General features: G+C 39.2%; 1 protein-coding gene across 10 annotated transcripts in view; it reads right to left on the bottom strand.

Moving 5' to 3' along the window:
• Window positions 1-16,194, bottom strand: part of GNG2 (G protein subunit gamma 2) — a 135,395-nt gene that overhangs the window by 88,162 nt on the left and 31,039 nt on the right. For all 10 annotated transcript variants that reach the window (XR_001880979.1, XM_017849526.1, XM_017849521.1 and 7 more), the window contains exon 2: window positions 13,273-13,313. The gene's annotated coding sequence lies outside the window, so the exon portion shown is untranslated. The remainder of the gene's footprint in view (window positions 1-13,272; window positions 13,314-16,194) is intronic.

Here is a 16,194-nt window from a genome sequence, read left to right as displayed (position 1 = left end):
AGATCAGCCTGGCCAACATGGTGAAACCCCGTCTCTACCAAAAATACAAAAATTAGCCCGGCGTGGTGGCACACACCTGTAGTCCCAGCTACTTGGGAGGCTGAGGCAGGAGAATTGCTTGAACTCTGGAGGCAGAAGTTGCAGTGAGCAGAGATCGCTCCAATGCACTCCAGCCTAGGCAACAGAGTGAGACTCCGTCACAAACAAACAAACAAACAAAACAAAACAAAACAAGAAAGAGCAAACCCATACCCATTAGCAGTCACTTCCCCTTCCCCTCTTCCCTCTCCCCTCTCCCCTAGCCTGAAACCACTAATCTACCTCCTGTCTCTATGGATTTGTCTATTCTGGATATTTCAGTGCCTGGGATCATATAATATGTAGCCTGTTGTGTCTGGTTTCTTTCACCTACACAGTGTTTTCAGGGTTCATCCACACTGTAGCATGTATCAGTACCTTGTTCCTTTTTATGGCTGGATAATCCATTGTATGGATACACCACATTTGTGGTGTTTCCTCCAGGTTGCTTGTTTATGATAAGAAACAAAAGCAAGCCTAGGAAGCAGAAAGAACCAGATTCCAGCTGTGTACCCAACCTAAACCAGGGATTAACAAACACAATTACTATTATATCTGCATTTATACCCAATTGTTGTAAACTGCCCTACTCCTGGAGGATGTTAATGAGATGTCAGCTGTGGTAACATGGAATTCTAAAACTTTCTCTTACACTCTTAATGAGGAAAGAAGAAAGAAAATGGAATTTTAAAAAATTGAGGCTGAGGTAGGAAGATTACTTGAGCCCAGGAATTCAAGACCAGCCCAGGTAACATAATGAGACCCCATCTCTTCAAAAACATTTAAAAATTAGCCAAGCGTGGTGGTGTGCACCTGTGGTCCTAGCTACTGGAGAGGCTGAGGTGGCAGGTTCGCTGGAGCCCAGGAGGTCGAGGCTACGATCATGCCACTGTACTCCAGCCTGGGTGACAAAGCGAGTCCTTGTCTCAAAACAACAAAAACAAACAAAACCATAATTGAGTAATTACCACTAATAGGTAAGCAGATAAACATTGTGGTTTACCAGTACAATAGAATACTACCCAAGAATAAAAAGAATAAATAGTTGATGCATACAGCATGGATGTATCTCAGTGTGATTATACTGAGAGGGAGATAGAAGGGAGAGATGATCATGGAGCATGAGGAAACTTTTGAATGAATATGTTCATCATCTCGTTTGTGATGATGGTCTCATGGGTGTATGCAATCAAAATTCATCGAATCATACCCTTTGAATGTGTGTTATTTATTGTATATCAACTATACATAAATAAAGCTGTTAAGAAATAATTTTTTAAAGGAGCATAGGCATATTCATCAAATTACATATATCAAATATGTGCATTTTTTAAAAATCTCAATTGTACTTCCAAATGGTTGTTTTCAACAAGTGTATACATCCTAAAGAGGTATTTGCATGACTACTGTGTGGAAAACACTGCCTTAATTTTGCATATATAATTTCAATTAATTTTACAGCAAGTCAAGTTATTCTCATTTTTCATACTAGGAAACTTAAGGTTGAGAAAGTTCAGTAACTTGCCAAGGTGGTCACAGTCAGTGCTACGCTAACTTCAGTTAGTTTTAACTCCACCGCCCCAGCTCTTTTCTCTACACCACACTGCCTCTCACTGACCCAACCCTTCCCAGCACTTCCCAAGTCAGGGAATTTTCCCATCCACAGAGGAGGTTTGTGCTTTAGGATAGCATTCCACATTTGTTTTGTCCATCATTTTGTGCTGCCACAAATACTTCCCCAACGAATTTATCTGATTCAGTGGATTTATTCATTTTCAGTGGATCAGAGTGGTTAATCTAGATTAGATCAAGGCAAGTAATCCTGGTCCCTGGCTCAAAGAAATGAAAATAATTCATCTGAGATTCAAAGCAAGCTGGACAACACCAAAAACTGGCCACTCAATCCACTAGCCAGGCATGGCATTTCTTTGGGAATAACAGTCATTTCCTTTGATGTTGGGAGGCCCAAGAAGGTGGCTATCTAAAGGTGCTCTGAGGTGTCCAGCTACTTTTTGTAGCAAACTTAAACTGTAAGTTGAGGTTGCCATCTGTCTGTGAATAGGGAAAACATAGGGTGGTTTTCTCTCTCTGTGTAGCTCCTCCAGATCATCTTTCACCACACAAACAACTAAACTCTGTCCAAATGCTACCATTGTAGCTGGGTCCATTTGAACATGGGCTATGACCTTGACTAAGTAAAATTAATAAAAAAGTGAAAGCTGGTTAAAACAATTTTTTTTTCTAAGTTATCTACACTTTTTGGAAATGCTGCCATTTCCTTCATGCAAGACTTCCACGATGAAGGTTAACTGTGCTGTGTATCTTCCATTTGTCCCTCCAAATCCATTCTCCATCCACCTGGTTTATGCCCCAGGAAACTAAACTGCATGAAGCCAGTAGCAGACTTCCTTGCTCTTTGCCTCCCAGTTGGGTTTGGCCAATGAGGAGCATGAGCAGGCAATCAGAATAAGTGGAAGAATCAGTTCAGGCTACTTGTTTCCTGGGTTCTCTGCCTGCAGGATCATTATAATCTGGCTATATTCCTTTCCTGGAGGCCACAGCTCCACTAAGGAGGTCCTTTCCTCACTGTCCTCATACCTCAGGCCAAAGGATAACACAGGAGCCCTGGGAAACTGCATTCTCCCTTGCAGTTTTCCTATACTCTGCCCTCATCCTTGGAAATACTCTCTTTACTAAGTGCTCTTGAAATTAACCAGTTTGAGGATGCCACCTGTTTCCAATACAGCTGACGTTTCCTGAGGGCTGAGTATGCCCTATTCAGAATATGAACTTATTCAAAGTTCTCAGTTTATATGAAAACACTGACATTCACGGGGTTAATAACAAGCCCAGGCAAAGATAAACAATGGCTAGATGAGGTGTAGAGTGGTCAGACAGCATCAATTCAGCCTCACACCAATGCTCATTGGCAATTGTGTAAGGTGAAGGCATAGTCACATAGACTTATGAGAACAGTGAAGGTGGTAGCTACATTTCACAGATTTTAAAATGTGAGGAAAGCAAAACATTTTCGGGTTGATATGTCATGCTTCTTCATGCTTATAAATTATATTTCCACGGTGACATCAACTTTTTTGCATATGGTATTCCACTTCGATTGAAGCTTTAAGCCATTTTTTGGTTGTAATTATCAAATATAAAGAAAGAGACACTTGCTACAATAAAAACTGCCTAAATGGCAAATCTAAGATTTCAGAGAGGTACCATCTGTTTTTCCTCATTGAGAGGTATTATCATATATAGTGAAAAATGCTATAAAAGTGAAGTGATGCTTTTTGTGTCATGAATAAGTTATAATCTCAAGTAGATTTTGATTACTTAGAGCTTATAGCAAAGACATAAGTCCATTAAGGAAAAGATGGATCTTGATCCTATCTGACCCCAAAACAAATAACTTCCTATCTCCAGAATCACCTCAACTATATCATTCCCATGAAGTATATCTAAAATAACTGCTTTAAGATTTATTTTCCTTGATTTTTCTTTAATGAAGCCAAAATGTTATTAATATTTAACATGAATCTATAAAGGTCTTTTAAGTAAAAAGGCTAAAATGTTGAAATATTAATAATGACATTTTGTTTATTTTTTGTCTAGGGTGTGTGTGTGTGTGTATGTTATAGAACAGGGTGGGGGATAGAAAAGAGAAACCCATTGAATAAATCTAGGCCAGAAAGGTAAAAGCTCTATCTTTGTATTCATTATGGGTATTGATTAGAACTTAAAAGAGTACTTGAGGCCGGGCGCAGTGGCTCAAGCCTGTAATCCCAGCACTTTGGGAGGCCGAGACGGGCGGATCACGAGGTCAGGAGATCAAGACCATCCTGGCTAACATGGTGAAACCCCGTCTCTACTAAAATACAAAAAACTAGCCGGGCGACCTGGCGGGCGCCTGTAGTCCCAGCTACTAGGGAGGCTGAGGCAGGAGAATGGCGTGAACCCGGGAGGCGGAGCTTGCAGTGAGCTGAGATCCGGCCACTGCACTCCAGCCTGGGCAACAGAGCGAGACTCCGTCTCAAAAAAAAAAAAAAAAAAAAAAAGTACTTGAAAGAAGGTCTCAAAAGAAGATCTGGAGGACCCTGGCAGCTTTCATTTAACTCTGCATAACATCAGATGGTTCTTAGAAAGCACTCACTTGTTTTCCAAATAAGTGGTAATTTCGCTCTTTCAACTTTTCCTAACTCAGTGTGACGTATCATTGAATAATACCATCTTATATGTGTGTCATATTTTACAATTTATACAGTGTATTCCTATTCATTATCTCAATTGATATTTACGTATTTCAGGTAGAGTGAGGGTGAATATTACAACCTCCACATTACAGATGAGGAAACTAAGGCCTGGAGGTATAAGTCAAAACTCTTTTAATCACAACTTGAATTAGCTTGGGCAAAACATGGGAATGTATTGGCTCATGTGGACTGGATTCATGGACTGCAATTATGACTGAGCTCTCTCCTTCTTTCCTTTCTCTCTCTCTGACTCTCTCTGCTTCCCCTCTGTGCACTGGATCTGATTCTTTCCACAGACTGAAACACAGCTTTATGTGATTCTTACTGCCTTGGGACCAGAAAGGATGGGACCTCTCCTCTCAACTTGAGTTGGAAAATTCTAGAGGAAGAACCTCCTGGCCCCTGCTGATGGCAGGCCCACCCTCTGAACTAACCACTGTGGTCTGGGGATGAAATACTGTGGCTTCCTCAGCATGGGTCAAGTCTCCTCCCCTGTGGTCAGTGTTACCTAAACAGCCTAACAAAATCGGAACAGAATAGCCACTGAGGAGACTAGGAGGAGAGAAGCAGCCACCTTAATTTGTTTCTACTGCCTTAAATAACTTGTCCGGGGGCTGAATCAAAACAACTGCCCAGATTTTCAGTCTGCACCCATCTCCTTCACTTCACAGCCTTTTCCTGCAGAAGCCACAGAGGTGTAACTGCACTTCTCTCTTCCTCACAGTTACCACGTGGTCTGGGTCAAGACTAGTTGGAAAAGACTCGATTCTGTCTTGATTCTGTCACTTTTCAGCTGTGTGACCCTAAGCACATTACTTAACCTCTGGGAACCACAGCTTCCTCCTTTGTAAAATAAACAGTTCCTGCATTGCAGGGTCATCTAAAGGATAAAGGGAGATAATATACCCCAGATGACTTTGAAAATCATAAAAGAACTACATTAAGGTTTATTACTTAAGTTCCACATGTAAATGTTAACAGAGGCTAAAACTACACATTAACATCCTTCAGCTGTAGTTCTCACTACCACCAGCCCTCTCTGTTAGCATCACTTTGGTTCTGACATTTTTTTTTCTTTCAGTTTTAAAAGGCACATTTTAAAAAGAAGCATAATAGTGTCTCAAAATGTAAAATTTAGCTCAGAAGAAAAGCTTATGAACAGATGGTTCAATGGCACTTATACTCACCTTTTTGATACAGATTAACCAGGAGATGAAAAATCTCTGTAGGAGACACAAGAAACTCTCAACAGTGATTGCCTCTAGGGACTGAGGCTAAAAGTTGGTGGAAAGAAACACTTTTATTTTTCATTTATGCCTGTCTCTACTACTTGAATTTTTAAAATCTTTCACATATATTCTTTTTTTTCCTGCATGAATTCCTTTCATAATAAAAAAAAACTAACTAAAAATAAAATCATAATTGCCATAAAAAAGGATCATATACCGGTTATAGTATACAGTATATAGTATATGCCCGTTATAGTATACAGTATATAGCAGTTATAGTATATAAATGATATAGTGCCTGGTACAGAAAAAGCTTTCAATAAGTTTGTGCTTATTGATCTAGATATCCCTAGTTACCACCTAATCAACTAAAATAAAATCTAATTTTATCTCTATGAATGTATATTTTTCCATGAATCATACTGTAAGAAGTGCTCATTACCATCTGCCATGGATATGATTTTAAACTCATAAATTCACACAACAAACATGAAACCTCCTTTTTAAATTCTCAATTATAAACACAGTACATGTGGCTACCTTTCAACGCTGTTACTGCTCTTCTTATAAGCTGACTTCCTTATTAACATTGGACAATGCTGGGCTTCTAGGAACCATACCATTTTACAGCTGCAGGTTTACATGATATTTCTAAGAAATTAAAGGTTACATGGCAGCATATGCCAAAGCTAACAGAGAGATTTAAATAGTATTTTTAAAAAATGATGTAAATGGCTAGGAAGTTTGAATGCTATGCACTGGTTAAGTGCTATACTGGTTGCCTAGTTACATCTCTGTAGAAAGGTTAAAATGGTTGTCTCTAAATCTAAAAGAAATTTAAAGTCCTAAAGTTTCACGATGAAGCTAAGGATTGCTTGCGCACCCCTCTCCAGTCGCGCCTTGAAACAAATCCCCATCAAGTCATGGTGCTTGGGAATGTCTTAAGGAGATTTTTAATAAAAAGTATTTATATATATGAAATTTGTTACCTTGCTCTCATTTCATTAAAGTTATTACATCTGGACTCTCCTTTTTTCTTTTTTTGAGACAGTCCCGCTCTGTCGCCCAGGCTGGAGTGCAGTGGCGCGATCTCGGCTCACTGCAAGCTCCGCCTCCCGGGTTCATGCCATTCTCCTGCCTGAGCCTCCCGAGTAGCTGGGACTACAGGCACGCGCCACCATGTCTGGCTCATTTTTTTTTTTGCAGTTTTAGTAGAGACGGGGTTTCACCGTGTTAGTCAGGATAGTCTTGATCTCCTGACCTCGTGATCCGCCCGCCTCGACCTCCCAAATGGACTCTCCCTTTTATCACTACGAATTGCAGTCTGCTACTATAGGCTATTAAAACACTTTCCAGCCTAGCTGGTGCAAATTCTATCCCACGATAGGTGGAAAAAAGTCCAGTATTTTAAAATTTTAAACTTAAAAGCAATTTTTTACTGTGACCAGCTCTGCAAAGTATAGGCCAGTCTACAACATAGTAACAAAAACTACACAGCTAAAGAATAAACAAGTAGTATCTTAACTCTCAGAGATGTTCCTCTTTTACCTCTCAAGGGTTTCCTAATTAGTTCTACCTTGCAGACACGATTACATCCAAATACCTGCTCCCAGCAATGGAACAGAATAGAACAACTTTGGTATAGAAATTTAATATGAGTGTATTAAAACGGATTCACACTTCTTCCAGAATTTGAAGGTAGGAGGAAACAGTCTTTTTCTTTTTTCCTCTTGACGTTCAGTCAGCATTTTGTTTTGAATTGAGGTAAAATTCACATATAAAATTACCATTAGCCATTGTAAAGTGTACAATTCAATGGCAGTTAGTACATTCACGGTGTTGTGCAGCTATCACCACTATCTAGTTCCGAGACATTCCATCACCCTGGAAGGAAGCGCTGTACCCAGATAAATAGTTATTTTGATCCTTATTTACATTTACTCTCCAATTTCTCCTTGAAAAACAATTAAAGAACCTAAGTTTAAATTACAGCATAAGAACTTGATGTGTTTTCATTTCTTCTGAAACTTGTTGATTCACAAAAATCAGTAAAGATTTGAAGTTGAAATGAGGCTAATCCTAGCAAAATGAAACCAGGATTGAAAGTTCTGAAAGGAAGAAACCCAAAAAGAGATTGAGGAAAAAAATCAAAATAATTCACAATTCTGTCCAGGCCCCATCCTTGCCAGAAAGCCAGATTCTACTTCAATGACTGATAGTGCTGAATCTTTTTTGGAAAGGAAAAAAAAAAAAAGAATTGAAATATGCTTTGGATCTACCAAGCAGGAAATTTTGGAAGACAGGAAACGATTAAATACATTTTTAAAAAAAGAAGTCTTTTAGCTCCTAAAAGTCAAATGCCTATTCTAGGGAAGCTAATTTATTGTTCTTTCAAGTACGATTACAGCTCTCTTTGCTTAGTCCTAATGATTTAGAGAACAAAATTCTCCAAAGAAAAGCCACAGAAATGTAAGGGATGAGGCCCCAGGACCTTCAGTTTTCATGGTTTCTCAGTGTGGCTTTGCTATGGATGATGTGGGCAGAGTACTGCAGAAGCAGTGTGGAAAGGCCCAGCAAGCGTCTTTACCCAGATGCAGCAACTTTACATGGGGGTAAGTGGCTCATGCTCCACTGCTGGGAAGTCAGGAAGCGCCATGCTCTTAGAACCAAATAAGACTCCAAGACATGATCCAGTCCAATCCCCTCCCCCTGGGCATTCAAGATAGTCTTCCTAATACTTACCTCTTTCTGAACAGTCTATGCTATCTCTTAGCAGGGAAAAGTTCAATTTTGCTCTATGAAAGGCAGGATTAAAGCTAAGAGAGCTCTGCGCTGCATTGGCAAACTTGGGTTTTATAACTTCCATGCAGGCTGACATGCTGAAAAAGATTCAGCGAAGTCCCGTGGTCACCTCAGTAACAAAGCTTTTAAAGCTTCCATCATCAGAGGCAACGTGCAGAAGCCTGCTGGTAACACAGGAGAACTGAAAGGGCAGCTAGGGCTTGTGACTACAAACGTGGCTGCTGCTTCTCAGTTCTGAATCTTAGGGGCTTTTTTGGTCTTTTTAAGCTGGTCTGAACAAACATGCATATATAGATATAGATTTTCCAAAAGAGTTAGATTAACCCCCGTTTTCAACCCAAATATTATGGGATATGGTCATTATTTGGTTCACTCAAAATTTATATTTTAACAATGCATCAATGTGACAGCTACTTTCTATTAGAGTCATTTTGTTAGGCATCTGGAAGGACCAACTGTCCTGATTTGCCCCGGATTCTCCCAGTTTTAGCACCGATAGTCCTGTGTCCCAGGAAAACCCTGTCTTGGCAAATAAGGGCAGTTTGTTGCCCTGCTGCTAGCTCTAGGTTTGGACTTCAGGTTTGTATTGCTGAAGTGTCTAAAAGTGGATTTTAAGAGGACTTGCCAAAAAAAAAAAAAAAAAAAGCTGAAAATTTTTAAATCTTCACCATAAATTTCCAGCCATATTCTACTCAAAAGACGATTTAAAAAAAAAAAAATAACCCAGTGATCTATTTCATACACCAGGCAAGAAACGGTTTCTTACTTTGTGGGGATGACTTAATGTATGGAGGAAATTATACCATACCTAGAAATTGGCTATAATAAATACCACTCCAGTGAGGTTCTGTATTATTATGTTATTTTTTCCTCCAATTTCCACATTTTAAAGCCTAATAAATAATATATAAAATGACAGGCAGACATAACAGCATAAAATAAAAACCTCACATTTCTTTGGTTCTATTCAAGACCTTGTAACCTGTACACTGTAGGCAAACCCTCCAGAGTTGGAGAAATGATGAAAGCAGCATACTCTCTAGGGGTCACATCTATAGTACCCAAAAGTCTGGCCAAGAAAGGAGCCATTGGACTTCAACCTGTCCCCTTGATCCAATGCCAGATACTTCAAGAAAACCAAAAGGCTTCAGTACCTGGACCTGCAAAGTGAGAACTGTAGAACCAAGATGAGAATTGCCTTCATCAATGTTGGAAATGTTAACGTTTTAATCCTATACACTTAGACATTAGATGGTCTGCTATCTGAAGCATTTCCACCGTTCTGAAGAATTAGTCTCTTTGACTTTGTAGTAGGCAGAATAATAGGTCCCAAATATGTTCAGTCCTAATCCCAGGAACCTGTAAATACATATCCTTACAGATAAAGGGACTTCAAAGATGTGATTAAATGGAGGCCCTGGTGATGAGGAGATTAGCCTGGCTTATCCAGGTATGTTCAATCTTATCACAAGCATCTTTAAAAAATCAGAGAACCTTTCCTGGCTAAAAATTAAGAAGACGTGACTATGGTAGAAAGACAGAAAGAGAGGCAATGCTACTGGCTTTGAAGATGGAGGAAGCTCTAGAAGCTGTAAAAGGCAAGGAAATAAATCCAACCCAGAGAGCCTTCAGAAAGAAACACAGTCCTATTGATACTTTGCTTTCAGCCTGGTGAAATCCCTATAGAATCTAACCTACAGAACGGTAAGATAATACATTTGTGTTGTTCTAAGCCACTAGGTTTGTAATAATTTGTTGCAGCTGTCATAGAAAACTAATACATCTTTTATCACAGTTGCTGTTCAATAATGCCTGGATAGTATTTTGCTTCTAACCTCAATATTTGACCATTACCTCATGTTTAATTTGCTTCCATGTATATACTTTGAAAACTAAATTTAGCACTAGACCAAATATTCTGAAAATCCCCCTGACAGTACAGAATGATACTTCCTTTTACTTGTCTACTTTGTTTAGCTTCTTGCCTTTGTTAGCACAGAGACTACTTACATCAGGAACTACTGAGCATAACTGAAACCACTGATTTTGTATGAATGAAAAATGCTTTTAGGTGAGTGGAAAATGCCAAATAACCTCTTTAAAGTTGTGTGCAAAGACACGGTAGTTCACCATGTTCACGATGTCTCCCTAGAGTGCTCTGGATGTCACAATGACTGGAAGATGTCACAGCCTTTTGTGAACCAAGGACAGGGATACCAAAGAGGATAATGAAGAATTGTCCCATTGGACGTGCCAGCAAACTCCATTGACAAACTCTGCTTGGATTGATTTGAAAAATTTAAGCATACTTATTACTATGACAGAAATCAACTCAAAGAACATCAGATACTTATAAAAGAGTCATTATTAGTAGCATTTGATAGAATATGGGATGTCTCAGCCCTCACCTAAAAGACATTAGGTACTTAAATCCAAAAGAACTTGACTATAGGGTAGCAAAAGCGATACATGGTCTTAAAAGCACACATGCACAAAGGGTTTTCTTCCAATCAGCTCTAGACCAGAGATTCTTAACCCTGGCTGCACGTTAAGGTCACCTGGGGAGCTTTAAGGAACACCTATAGATGTTCAGGCCCCAACCATGGAGATTCTGATTCAGCTGGTCTGGGTAGGGCCTGGAATTAGGGTTTCTAGATGCTCGCCTGGAGGCTCCGACATGCAGCCAGGACTGAGAACCACTGCTCTGTCCATAGGGAGCAGCCTCCTGCACATACTCACGTGAATGTGGCTGCTCCACAGATTTGAATCAGTTCTTCCCTTCCTGTTTTGTAGTACAGTTATCACCACCCATTCATTGTTCCAGAAAAAGAAATCTGGGAGTTATTCTAGACATCTTCCTCTCCTTTACTTCTCACCTTTAATCAACAATTTCCTCAGTTCTCCCAAATCCAGCCCAACATTTCCAGACCCAAGACCTCCACTCGTCTCCCTTCCATTAGTCTCTCCCCACTTCTCTGCTGCCTAAGGAATTATCCTATAAAAAAAAATTCTGATTGTGTGCCCTTTTCTGCCTCCCCACTCAGCAGAGAAAATTCAAACTCTGGAGCCTGCCCCTTAGGGTCCCTCCCAGGCTTCACCAGCCTTCTTCTCTAGCCTCATCTCCTCAGTTGGCTACTTTCTGGCCACGCCCTGGCCACCCTAAATTTCTAAAGCTTCCTGGAATAAGTCATGCCCTCTGGGGCCTCTGTGTACACTTACATGTGATTTCTTATTCTTGGAATGCCCTTCCCTACTTCTCTGACTGAAGGCACCTCATGGATAGCTCAAAGACCCCTTTCCCTTCAAGCTTCTTCCCCTCCCTATCTTGGTTCTCTCCTCCAGCAGCATCCACCACACCCTGCTCCCACCTTACTCAGCTGGACACAAGCACCTCCTTCTTTACACACTTTTCTCCTCTGTGAGACTGAACAACTCTGGGCCAAGGCCTGTGTATTTTTCATGTTTATATTCCCAGTATCTGGCATGAATTCTTTTGTCCATTCATTCAACAGTTTTATTAAATATATAACAAGTGCCAGACACCTTGCTAGATGCTGGAGGCAAATGGTTAGGAAGTTATTTGCTATTCTGGCTCTCGTAGAGCTTGTATTCTTGAAAGGGAGGCAGATGGCTGGATGAGTGTTTGTGATAAAACAGGAAGGCCCATCAGAGGATTGGGAGCTTTGTTTTGTTTTATGCTTGCATGTTTCCAATATATTCAAAAGTGAAGAAACATCAAAAACGGGTTTCAAAAATTATGGCATATTCTGAATGTTTACATTTGACAGAGTTGTATGATGAAGGCCATTGTTTCATTGTCAGTACATCTCTGACAGATCACCTCATTTGGAGATATCCAAAGTCCAAATTTGCAAACCTTATAAACATGAGTTGAGGAAAATTGATCCTCTTATCCTAAGGAAGGTCTGATACCTAGTCAACATGAAATAAATACCTGCTGAATGCATAAATGGATGGATGATTAACTCCAGTAAAGCAAGTCAGGTTATGAGTAGGTTTTATTTTTTATTAGCATTTGCTGTATTCCCTAAACGGTTATGTAAATAAACAATTGAAAGCCCAACAATTCAACAAGTGCCCATAATCCAATGGGGAAAGAAGAGAAGTAGGTAGAGGTATAAATGAAACAATTCCAGCCACGAGTTGACAACTGTTGAAATTGGGTGATGGAGATGTAGGAATTCATTATATTATTCTCTCTACTTTGGTATATGCTTGGCATTTTTCATAATGAAGTTACATCTTAAAATGTGGGGGTGGGGGGGATCTAAGTCATTGACTACAGGAAACTGTGTATCTTGGAGTAGGCCAACAGATTATCACCTGTCTAGGATTATGGTTACCTTTCAAGTCCACAACAAGATTCAAATGCTATAGCTAGTTCCAAAAGCTAAATAAGCTTCTTCAAGATGAAACACCTATAGCATTAGATTGACCTTTTGTTATTGTTGTTGCTGCTGCTGCTGCTGGAAAAGCCCTTACAATGTTTACAACCATCTGTTAAGAACAGGGTTTACTTTTCTCTGACCTAATCTGCCTCATCTGAGGTTTTATCTTGCACAGGGTATGCCCTCAATGTCTGCCACCTATTAATGATGTTTGTGCCATAGGGATACATTCTGTTAAGGCAGCAGCCTCAAAGGCTCTCCAACTCAGGTTTTTAGAAGAAAATGAAAGAAGTCTGGATGAAAATCAATTTTAAATATCATTAAAGACAGCCATTTTTTCTTTAAATCCTGAAGTCATGTCACGATTGATAAGGACTCTATGACTGTTTCTTTCAATAAAATATCATGTTTTCATCTATAGACCACTTAACATTTTTTTTCCTCTTTAAGTTCTGGTTAAATTCAAGATTCTAGAAGAAAATATTTCAGAATTCTTACCTCTTCAGTTCCTAAAGCCTGAGGCTCACTGGCAGATCTGGCTGTTGAGAAAGCAGAGAGAAAAATGAATTTTTTAAAAGGAAAAATAACGTGATACACAAGAGCTGGATGAGCAGAATGAATGAAGTTTCTGACACGTGGGTGGGTGGTAATGGCAGTATAGTTATAAGGGCATGAGGTCTCACGGGTTTACATTTCAGAGCCTAGAAATGAACCTTTTATTAACTCTTTTCCTTTTAAGAAATAGATTTGTGAAATTGGAGTCCCTTTCTTTGTGAAATCCCCTAGCGTGCAAGAAAACACGAAAACACAAAGCCCACTTAGGAAACTAGACGAAGCAGAGTTCCTGGTGGGAGAGGCTGTATACCAATGGAATGAATAAGAACAATCTTTCCCTCTGACCTAACCTAATTTGCTCCGAGCAGGACCAAAGCAGCAGAGACCAACAGAGTCTTGCTCCAGGTATTAGGGACAGAGTTTGAGTGTATACAGTTTGTGTGTATCTGGCCCTTTAGGAGGGTGGAGAGGACATGTTGGTGGTTATAAGAGTATCTTTGGCACCCAAAGCTTCAAAAGGCTGTTTAGAAGTAGAAGACACCTATGCCCTTAGCCACTAATGACCTCTGTGGCTATCGAGCAGAGGTGGTCTACTTTTGTCCAGTGCCGACTGTGGTTCCTACGGGAGAAACTTCCTGCGTAGATGAGCTTCTTTATTCCTGAAAAGCTTTAGAGCGCTCAGCTCAAAGGGAATTGCTAAAGCCTCAAGGAACACTTTCCCATTCCTATTTTGCTGTGTCTGAGAACAAAGAGATATCTCACATCTAGAATATTATGAATGAGGGTGGAACTCAGATTCACAAGGGGTTCTAGGACCAAACGAACATCAGTATCTCCAGAGGCCTCACATTACTTGAGACTGGCATGTGTGCTACAATGTCAACCCAACCAATTATATTCCCAGACTACCATAGGGGCCATGCGTTTTTAAATGGGCTAAAGTTATCAGAAAACCATTATCTCATGATTAACGACAGCAAAAGGAAAAAAAAAAAAAAAAAGCCAAGGGCTAAAAACAACTTATTTTCAGAGAATGAACCCTAGAGTAACAAAGACTAGGTGCGACATGCAAAATAAGCCTGTTCAAGGGGGTTCTGGACCGGCACTCATTTGTTATTGGTGATAGTGGAAGCTGGCACAACTTCTCTTGAAAGCCGTCTGGTCCTGTTTATCAAGAGACCCAAATATGCTCTCAGTCATTGTTTTAGTGATGCCACTCCATGACTTTAACCAAAACAAACCCAAAATGTGGACAGAGAAGAATTATCAAGGTGTTAGAAATAGCCTAAATATCAATAATTCAACCTATTAAGTAAAACAGAAACTCTACATGATAAAATTTTAAAACAACGAATACAAGAAATTTAAATGGGCCAGGTGCAGTGGTTCACGTCTATAATCCCAGCACTTTGAAAAGCCAAGGAGGGAGGAACACTTGTGTCCGGGAGTTCGAGACCAGCCTGGGCAACATAGCGAGACATGTTCTCTACAAAAAAAGTCAAAAGTTAGCCAGGCATGTTGACGCACACCTGTGGTCCCAGCTACTTGGAAGGCTGAGGTGGGAGGATAGCTTGAACCCAGGAGAGTGAGGCTGTAGTGAGCCATAATCATGCTACTGTACACTAGTCTGGGTGACAGAGTGAGACGCTGTCTCAAAAAAGAAAAAAAGCTTTAAATGATGAAAAAATGCATTTTATATTCTCTTTTACTTAACTTTATTTTAAAATTAATAAATACTGTTACTTTAAAAGTAACTTAAAATAAGTTTACTTTATTATAAAGTAAAAGAATATAAAATGTATTTTGTCATTTAAATTTTAAAGTAAAATATAAAATATTACATATAGTGTGAACTCAACAATTTTCTAATATACATATTTACACATATTAATTTTTTTAATATATATTTTCTGTCAATATATTTTTCTAATATATATGTACTAACATATATATTATATACATACATACATAATATATGTTGTATTATAGAACATATTTTCTAGTATAATTATACACAGTATCTTTCTAATACATAAAGACTAGAAGAAAATACATCAAAATATAAACAATATGTTTCCTCTGTTCAATAGAATAACCAAAGTGGCAGAAATTGCTAGATATACCCCAACATCTGCTCTTGTCTTCTTCCATGGTTTTAATAGAATTCTAAGCTAAGCACCTACATATCAATAATAGTTACCTTCCCCAACCTCCCTTGCTGCTAGGTATGTGGCCATGTGACAAAATTCAATGGTACAGCATCAAAAGTGGTATATGTAACTGCTGGGTTGGAGCCTCCCCTTCTAACTTCTTCCATACTGCCCGTTATAATAGCGGAGCCTTTATGGTAAGCCACATTAGACGATGAAAGTGAGAGAAACCTCATAGGAATGATAGAATAACAGGATAGAAGGAGCCTGGGTTCCTGCATGATCTTGTGGAGCACAGCTACCTTGCCAGTCCTGGGCCATCCACATCTGGATTGTCACATTAAAAAGAAGTAACTTCTAACTTATGTTAGCCACTGTGAACTCAGGCCTCTGTTACATGTAGTTCAACTAACAATTTAATTAATAGATGGGGCAATTTTCATTTTTTCTTTCAAATTTTCAATAATTTCCACATTTTTCAAAAATCAGTATGAATTACTTTGCTGATCCTAATGTTAAGAAAATTAAACATAGAATAAAATTTGGGTAACATGTGCCTTCTTTCCACATAGGAGAGGAAAAACGAAATCTATAGTTTAAAAAGTTCTGCTTTAAAATCTGATTGAGGCATACTCTAAGCAGTAAAACTTTAGTCAATGCATTATAATTATTCATTACAGAGGATACCCAGACTTATTTTTTTTTTTTTTTTTTT

The sequence above is a fragment of the Rhinopithecus bieti genome, unplaced genomic scaffold (assembly GCF_001698545.2).
Source record: "Rhinopithecus bieti isolate Rb0 unplaced genomic scaffold, ASM169854v2 scaffold_29928, whole genome shotgun sequence".
Taxonomy (NCBI): domain Eukaryota; kingdom Metazoa; phylum Chordata; class Mammalia; order Primates; family Cercopithecidae; genus Rhinopithecus; species Rhinopithecus bieti.
The sequence above is the reverse complement of the archived record's forward strand: the minus strand, read 5'-3'. Positions and strand labels throughout refer to the sequence as shown.